The sequence below is a fragment of the Arachis hypogaea genome, chromosome 15 (assembly GCF_003086295.3).
Source record: "Arachis hypogaea cultivar Tifrunner chromosome 15, arahy.Tifrunner.gnm2.J5K5, whole genome shotgun sequence".
NCBI classification, from domain to species: Eukaryota; Viridiplantae; Streptophyta; class Magnoliopsida; order Fabales; family Fabaceae; genus Arachis; species Arachis hypogaea.
In genome coordinates, this window is record NC_092050.1 from 31639828 (window position 1) to 31649099 (window position 9272).

Here is a 9272-nt window from a genome sequence, read left to right on the forward strand (position 1 = left end):
TTCTAAATCAAAATGAAATTTATAAATTTTGAAACTTTATTCATGTTGATTGTACTTGCACAAACCATTAGCTTCTTGCAAATTTTTTTCTTTCTCACTAGCATAAACTATTTGCATAGACAATTAGTATTAGGCTCTGGCAATTATATTTCTTTTTCTATTTCATTGGCTCTGTTTATTCTTCGTACTATGTTACTAAAATGTAAACCCTTTTTTTGGTATGAAGCTAGGCCCTTATTGCTCTTCGTTTTCTTTTTTACCTTTCTTTATAAAATTTGCTATAATATAAATTTCTTTTTCGGTATTTACTTATTATTACAATATTAGTTAAAAATGATTATGGAGAAGAACAAAGTCCAGATGCAGATAATGAAGAGGCATCACAAGACTTAATTAAACTTCCTGAGTGGTTGTGCCCATAAGAATTCTAGAGGAACAAACTCTGAGGTTATTGAATTCGTTGTAGAAATGTGAACTATGAATTAAGTACTTTTTGTAAGTTATGCTGGGCTGTAATCTGAATGGCTATGCATAGTTTAGTTTGATGCTTAACACTTCTAAGAAAATGCTAGATGTTACAAATGTTGTTGCATGGAAATAATATACCATGAGAAATTGTTCATAGTTTTAGCTTGATTCTGAGTTAGTTTCATAGTTAGATCCACTCTAAAATGGGAATTATTCATGACTTAGATTAGTTTTATGTCTCAAATATTTCTCAAATTAACTAATTAATGCATTTCTTAGTGTTTTCTTAATTAATGTTCTGCTTGTGATTATTGCATTAGTTGAGTTTGTCATAGGAAGCTAATGAAAACTTGGATAAAGTGGTGACTCTTGCTAAAGACCTTCAAACTGAGTTTAGGTATAGTGTTAGGTATTTTTTTATTTACATTTCTTTTGTTTTTTATTTCAGTTCTAGTTTTAGATGTGAGTTTGTAATTTCCTTTGTTCTTCACTGGATTATTTCATTTGTAATTTCTTTTGTTCTTCACTGGATTATTTCAGTAAAATTTGCATCTGTTATGAATCATTTTTACTGAATTGTTATGTCTTTATATTGGAGTATTGTATTTTTTGGGTGATTTTTTTTTATCACTATTAGGGACAGAATTTGAATTGAGAATTTGAGATAGGAATGCTATTGTATGCACCCGAACATTGGCTATTGAAGCAAGGGAGAAAGTTGCACTTTACGAGCCAGACAAGGAGGCATGGAAAAGGGTCGGCCTTAGTTTTCTCAAGGGTTTTTTCCACTTTATGTAAATGAATTTTTTTTTTTTTTGCTTTTTTGTTCATACATGTGGGGCCATTGGCTATAAAGTCATCAATGTACATTTGGATTGTGAATCATAAATTTAATGTATTTATGAATTTTGTCTCTTTTAATTTCTATATTTCGATATGGATATTGTGAATATTTTTGGTATTTATTTAAAAATTTGATCTATGTTTGATTCTTTTTATATTTTGGTGAAATATAATTATTTATAAAAAATCAAGTTCTAATAGTGGTATATGTGAAATTAGTAAAAATCTATAAAATCAGTATTAGTGACCGATTTAGCTACCAATTTTAGATTTTTAGATTAGACATTAGCGACTGATTTAGCAACCGATTTTATTAGTGATCGATTTAGCAACCGAAAAATTGGTCGCTATTTAGCAACTGATTTTCTCAGCGACCAATTTAGCGACAAAAAAATGATCGCCATTTAGCGACCAATATCGTTTGGTAATAGTTTGGTATCATTGGTTGAAAATCGGTTGCTAATATCGGTCGCTAATCATTAGTGACCGAAGTTGGTCGCTATTCTTAAATTAGTGACCAAGGTTTTAGCAACCACCAGAATCGGTCGCTAAATCGGTCGTTATTCCAGTAATTTCTTGTAGTGAAAGAGATTGATGAAAACGTCGTTGCCAATTTACACTTGGCTATGGTAGATTCTATACTATAAAACATCTTAGAGAATAAGATAGCAAAGAAGATTTGGGAAGCACTTATTAGGTTATACAAGGTAAAATCACTTCACAACAAGATATTCATAAAAAGGAGTCTCTATATTTTTCTTATGAGTGAATCTACAATTGACATCCATCGAATGTCAAATTATAGAGAATGAATGTGCTAAGCTTCTTCTCCAAAGTTTACCATACTTGTGTGATCAACTTATCATCAACATCACAAATAAAGATAATCAAATAGAGAGCTTAAAGCAAATAGAAATTTTGTCGGTGATAAGAGGCAGATCAAAGCAACATGGCTCTAGTGGGAGTCAAAGTTGTGGTAGATTAAAGTATCAAAAGAAGAACCTTACTTTTTATAATTGTGGAAAGAAAGAACACTTGACGAAAGATTGTTGGTTCAATAAGAAGAGTACAGAAAAACTACTGAAGCAGCCACCGCATATGGATGTGTTCTGAACACCTCTAATGATGGAGATGTCTTATGCGTCGAAACTGCAAGTGATCATTAAGGCAACAAACCACTAGCTAATATTTGGCTATTGGATTGTGCAACAACATATCACATGATTCCACATCACAAGTGGTTTAGCACTTATGAATCTATTTCAAAAGGATCTATACTCATGGAAGATGATCATGCCTTAGAAGTTGTGAGAATTGATACCATTAAAATTAATATGTTTGATGGTTCCATCTATACAGTTCAAGTATAAAACATGTGAATGACTTGAGGAAAAATTTATTGGCTGTTAGGCTATTGGATTCTCAAGCGTACGAGATCAATATTGAAAGTGGATCGTTGAAGGTGACTAATGGTGCTCATGTGATGATGAAAGCAAAATGACTATCAACCAATTTATACTTGCTTTCTGTAGATACTATTTGAGATGCAAAGGCATCAGTAGCATCTGCAAATCAAGAAGACACAACAATGTTATGGCATCGCAAACTAGACGACATGTTAAATGCAGTCTACAAATTCTTGCAGAACGTAATCTACTTCTGGGGCTCAAAACAGTGAATCTACCTTTATATGAGCACTATATGACAAGCAAGCAGCATAGATTAAAGTTTGAAAGGTCCACTATTAGAAGAAAACACATACAATAAGGAGCAAAGTATTTTGTCTCTTTCATAGATGATTACTCACGAAGAGTGTGGGTGTTTCCCATAAAAAAATCAGACGTGATTCTAGTATTCAATGAGTTTAAAGCAAAAATAGAGCTTGAAACTAGAAAGAAAATAAAATGCTTGAGGACAGACAATGGAGGAGAATACATTGATGGTGATTTCATTGCATTTTGCAAGTATGAGGGTATTCAGAGGCAATTCACAGTTACATATATACCTCAGAAAAATAGTGTTATAGAGCAAATGAACAAAACTATTCTACAAAGAACTTGAGCTATATTGTGTACTGCAGAATTAGCCAAGTCTTTCTGGATAAAAATAGTTAAAACAACTTGCTACGTGATTAACCGATAGCTATCAATAGCAATTGGATTGAAAACACTAATGGAGATATGGCAAGATAAGCCACCCGATTATTTTTCTCTACATATGTTTGGATGTCCTGTTTATGTGATGTTTAATGTCCAAAAAAGAACAAAGTTTGATCCTAAATCCAAAAAGTGTATCTTCTTGGACTTTGCTGATAATGTAAAGATGTCTCGTTTGTAGGATCCCATTACTTGCAAAATTATTATTAGTAGAGATGTTATATTTGGCAAAATGAGCTGTAAAAGGAGTAAGAAAATAATAGCAGCACAGAAAAGAACTACTACAATATAGATGCACAATAAATTTGGAGAAAAAGACTCTTTTGGAGTAGAATCATAGCAAGTTGAACAAGAACTAGTTGAAGTTCGCCGAACAACACATGAACTAAGAAGACCATCATGGCATGCCGACTCTATCATGACTTTCCATGATACATATTGTTTTGTTATCGAAGATGGAGAACCATCAATTTTTCAAAAGGCCGTAAAAAGTCCAAATTCTTCTTTATGGATGGCAATCACGCAAAAAAAAAAAAACGAAAGCATTACATAGAGGCAAACACAAGATGTGGGAGTTTTATCCATTCCCAAGAAAAGCCATCGATAACAAATGGGTCTACAAAATCAAGTGTTACAATCACGACCAAATAGAATGTTATCATGCAAGACAGGGGTGAAAAAATTTTCTTAGAAAAAAGGTATTGATTTCAATAAAATATTTTTTTAGTAGTTGGAATCTATACAATTAAAGTAGTTCTTGCTATATGTATTGCATATGATTTACATAGAGCAATTAGATGTAAATAATATTTTTTTTCATGGTGAACTTGAAGAAGAGATATATATAATCTAACTAGAAGGTTATGAAGAACAAAGAAAAGAAACTTGTTTGCAAGTTAACTAAATTTCTGTACATCTTAAAGTGGACGCCAAGATGTTGGTATAAGATATTTGATTCCTTCATTATTAGCCATGAGCCCATGATTACAACAGACTTCACTCAGACCATTGTACATATTGCATGAGGTCGTCTAATAATAATGATTTTATTATTCTGTTGTTGTATGTGGATGACATCTTGGTAATAGGCCCCAACAAATATTGTGTCTAGAAATTAGAGGCGCAGTTGGCTATGGAGCTTGATATAAAAGATTTTGGACTAACAAACAAGATTTTAGGGATGTAGATTTGTCGAGACAGAAAAATAGGAAGATTTTGCTATCCCAAGAAAATTATTTGAGGAATGTCTTATGGCACTTCAACATGTAAGTGTGTAAGCTAATATTTAGCCCACTTTTTGTCAATTTTAAATTATCTTCTGAGATGTGTCCTAGCAGTAAAGCAGAGCAGATAGAAATTTCTTGAGTACTATATTCATTTGAAGTGAGAAATTATTTGTACCAAATTAGATATCACTCAATATGTTAGGATGGTTTAGCAGATTCATGGCACAAATCCAGGAAAAGAGGAAGAGGATCCTGAAATATATCAAATGATACTCTAATGTCACTTTATATTTTGGAGGATTTGAACTTACCATCAAAAGTTATGTTGACGCAAGTTATGTGTTCACACTTGTAGGAGGTGCAGTAAAATAGTTATCAAAATTACAAACTATTGTGGCGCTATCAAGTATCAATCGTATAAGGAAATAACTTAGTTGCCAAAGATAATGGAGGGATTCGGACACAAACAGGATATGATTCCAGTATTTTGTGATAGTCAGAGTAGTGTCTTGCACATTGCAAGGAATCCAACCTTTCACTTAAGAACAAAACACATAGGCGTTTAATATTATTTTGTGCATGAAATAATAGACGAAGTAAAAGTGGATATGTAAAAAATTTACACCAGTAATAATCTTGCAGATATCATGATAATATCAATTAATACAAATAAATTTGATTAGTGCAGATTTTCTCTTAGCCTATTAAAATATAGAAGCATGCATGGATATAATAATATAAAAAAATGAGTTAGTTAAAAAATCTCAAAATTAATTTTGAGAGGGAGATTATAAAAGTATCAAAGTTAATTTTGGCAATTATTAATACATGACTATGAAATTTAAGTAGAAGACTTTAGAATTAAATATTTAGCCAAATTGATATTAAAGGAGCAATGTTTGACTTTTGTCAAACAACTCATGCATGTTGACACCAAGTTTCAGCTTCTTAGTAGCAAATATAAAATTGAATATCAAAAAGTTAGTTGACTACTTTCTAGCTTTAAATTTCCTTTTGATAATCACAAGAAGTTTTTAATCTTTTTTGTCATCATAGATGTAACAATTTACTATTCATTACCTTATGCTTAAGTCATAATTTAATTATGGTTTGATGTTACGACACATGACTCGGATATAAATACTTATGTATGAAAAGAAATATTAAACTAGAAGCCTGTAAGAGGATTTAAACTTCGGATAAAAGACAATTCGTCGATCGTTCACACTCGATAAAATATATAAGTGCGTTGGAAGAAAGGTAGATAATTAAAAACTTGAAGAAAGAATAAGAGTAAGAGACATATATAAGTATATAAAAATATCTACTAGTCTCGACTCGCGAAGATTAGACCGGCTAGAGTTACCACAATGAAACAGTTTGATAAACATACCCTATCTCTCCAAAATACATCATAAGCCTCTAAAGACAAGTTTTCATAATAAATACATCATATAAGTTCTTTTCCAAAAGGATGAGAGAATCTAAATTCAAAATAGAATAAAATATCTTCTTCACTGTCTTTCACATAAACCTCCCGCTCATTGAGGAGCGTCGGGACCTGCATCTGAAAAGTAATAATTTCCACAACAGGTGAGAACATCATCCTTTACAGGGTTCTCAGTAGGGCAATAATTCTAAATAGAGACTATGTAAAACTACATGAACCTACTAGACAATCCTAATCTCCAACATCTCATTGATTCAAGCATAGGGGTCTCACTAAACCAAAAATAGGATAATTAAACTAAGCGTACCACTGTACTAGAAATTTATAATCTCAGTCCTTCACAACACCTCTTAGCCTTCCTTTTTTTCAATATTACAGTCTATCAGCATATGATTCAGCAACTCAGGATCGAAACTCAATTATCCACAAACCTCCAACCACCACGTTCTCATCAAGAACAACCCTCAGCGTCACCACTGTCAGCATGAAAGATCTCTCAATTGTTCAAACACATACAAAGCAATACAAGTAGAGAGAACACATAAAGTAATTGGATCAAATAGCATATAGATACGGTTAATCAAGAAGGCAAACCAAATACAAGATGCACACTTAAATAATACATACAAATGCAAATTATGCATGTCTGTCCTATGGCCAATGAACTCATCTGTCGGTTATATAGCCAAACCCAACATGTCTGGTAGCGAACCTTAGATAGTCACTCAGTGCGTGCAACCCCAGGGGAAATTCACTTCCCTTGGAGGAATTATCCGAAAAGGTCTAAGTGTTCGACCACATCTTGCGACAGAGGGTCAACAAATACCAACCCGGAGGAAGCGGGACAAAACCACAATATTTGCGTCTACTCGGGAAGCTCAATCTCAACCCGGAGTAAGTGGGACGAATCTCTACATCTACTCGGAGAGCTCAAATCATCTCAACTAGGAGCAAGTGAGGCGAAGAACACTCTTGTATCTACCTAGGGAGATCAAATCATCTCAACCTGGAGTAAGCGGGGCAAACTATACCTTTGCATCCACCCAGAGAGCTCAAATAATTTCAATCAAACTCTTCTTTTTTACCCAATCATGCCAACTCATCCTCTTCAATTACTTCTAATTCATTCTAATCTCAACATGGAGCAAGTGGGGCGAACCACTGCATCTATCTGGAGAGCTTAAACACATATCAATTGATTTTCAATCACATACAATTCATCAAAATCATTATCGCCCTCAATCATATCTCGACCTCTCAAGTATTCATAGATATACATATACACATAATCTTTGTAATCATCATCTCATTTCAATAATATTTACCCATTATTAATATAAATCTTCCACTCCACAATCTCCTTTAATATCAATTTACCCATTCAATATGTTCGCACTCATTTCAAAGTCTAAAAACTAGCTATCAGACCTTAATTGGGGCTTATGGGGGTTTAAAGTAGATTGGATAGGTTAAAATATTTAAAAACATATTTTCTAAAAGCATGGTGGTCTTGCGTACGCATGCCTCATGCATACGCACAAGTCCACTTTTGCACTCACGCATGGTATTCACATGGTACTCGTAAGAAATCTTTTAAATTTTGGAATGCCCATCATGCGTACACATGATCTCAAAATTCTGCAACTTCTACAAAATTCAATTTTGAAACCAGATTTTCAAACGTTCATAACTTTTTTGTTAAAAATGATTTTTCGTCTGTTCTTCGAACGTCATAAAATAGACAAGCCCAATTTTCATTTAAAACAAGTTCCACAGAATTCAGAAGTTCAAGGGCCAAGTTATGGCCCATCGAATGTCATCAAAAATCCATTTTACCCAAAAATTTTTGCATAACAATTTTCACCAATTCCAGTTCCGATTCAGTTCAAAACCATTCCAATACCACTTCTAAACTCCCTCAATATACATTTATCAATTCTCTACTTTTTCTAATCATTCAACACCCATTTAATCAATTTCTCAAGACAATCTTAATATACACACTCATACAAACAAAATTCACAACCAATCATCATCAAATATCTCATTCTCATACAACATTTCATGCCACTTACCTCAATGTACCACATAGAGAATTTCTCACCCTACCATGGCCTTCGGCCCAAATCCACATCTATCACCTTTATAAAAATCAAACCACATTTCATTTCAACACAATTTCAATCATACCAACATATATTATAATGTCCAATTGTAACAACAACGCATAACACTTCTCAATTCATCCCAAAACTCATTATTATCATTCTCAATTTTATACCAAAATACATTAACTAACACAATACTCATACTAACCATTATTCAAGTATATCAACAATCAGGGCAAGTAACCTAGATTTTCAAATAGCCTTACATAATACCTAGTCAAAACTACAACATATACCTTAATGTCGCAATTCCAAACTTCCAAACTTTCCTTTCCCAAGTTCCACAAAGCCAAGCTTCTAATTACTCAATCTAACACCGTATCATATAATGTGGCACAATATCAAAATTAAGGCTCATAATAATTGATGAACCAAGAGAGAAAAAGAGTTTTTTACCTTTACCTACTGAAATTAGTGATGGAACACAAGTTAGAGAACTCCTATAACATCAAAATCACAAAAAATCCTCAATACCGAAACTCAAACACGAAATTATCTTTGAATGAGAAACTGGAGCTGATATTTTGAGTTACTCACCAAACTATTTAGATAGAATTGAAGAGGATTCCGAGATGAACACATGGCCACAAATGACTCGTCAATCAGAGCTCTGGAACAAAAATTATGGAGATTTAAAGGTGATGGAAGTTAAGGTTTTATTTCTCCACTCTCTTCTCTCTTCACCACCAAGCCTCTCTCTCAAAATAGGGATATTGGTGCTGAATTTCATTAAGTTATAGACATATATATATGTGTGGGTTTGGGCGTTGGGTCTAATATGGATCCGGTTGGTGATTTTTGGCTCGTTTAGTCCAACTTTGCACTAAAACCTTTAAAATAAATGTCCGAATTTTTACTCTAAATATTTTTCTTGTCATTTTGACAGTTTTGTTTTTCTTATAGTATCAGACAGATTTAAGTCGGTACAAATAATTTTAACACCAATACGCGTTTTTCTCAA

At 32.9% G+C, this 9272-nt stretch overlaps 1 long non-coding RNA gene across 1 annotated transcript; it reads right to left on the bottom strand.

Annotated features, from left to right (window-relative positions):
- Positions 1–5987: 5987 nt before the first annotated feature.
- LOC140179493 (uncharacterized) lies at positions 5988–9005 on the bottom strand. The gene is made up of 2 exons (XR_011872975.1): positions 8849–9005; positions 5988–8751 (listed from the first exon to the last, which is right to left on the bottom strand). It is a non-coding gene; the product is annotated as an uncharacterized lncRNA (long non-coding RNA).
- Between the last annotated feature and the right edge of the window lie 267 nt (positions 9006–9272).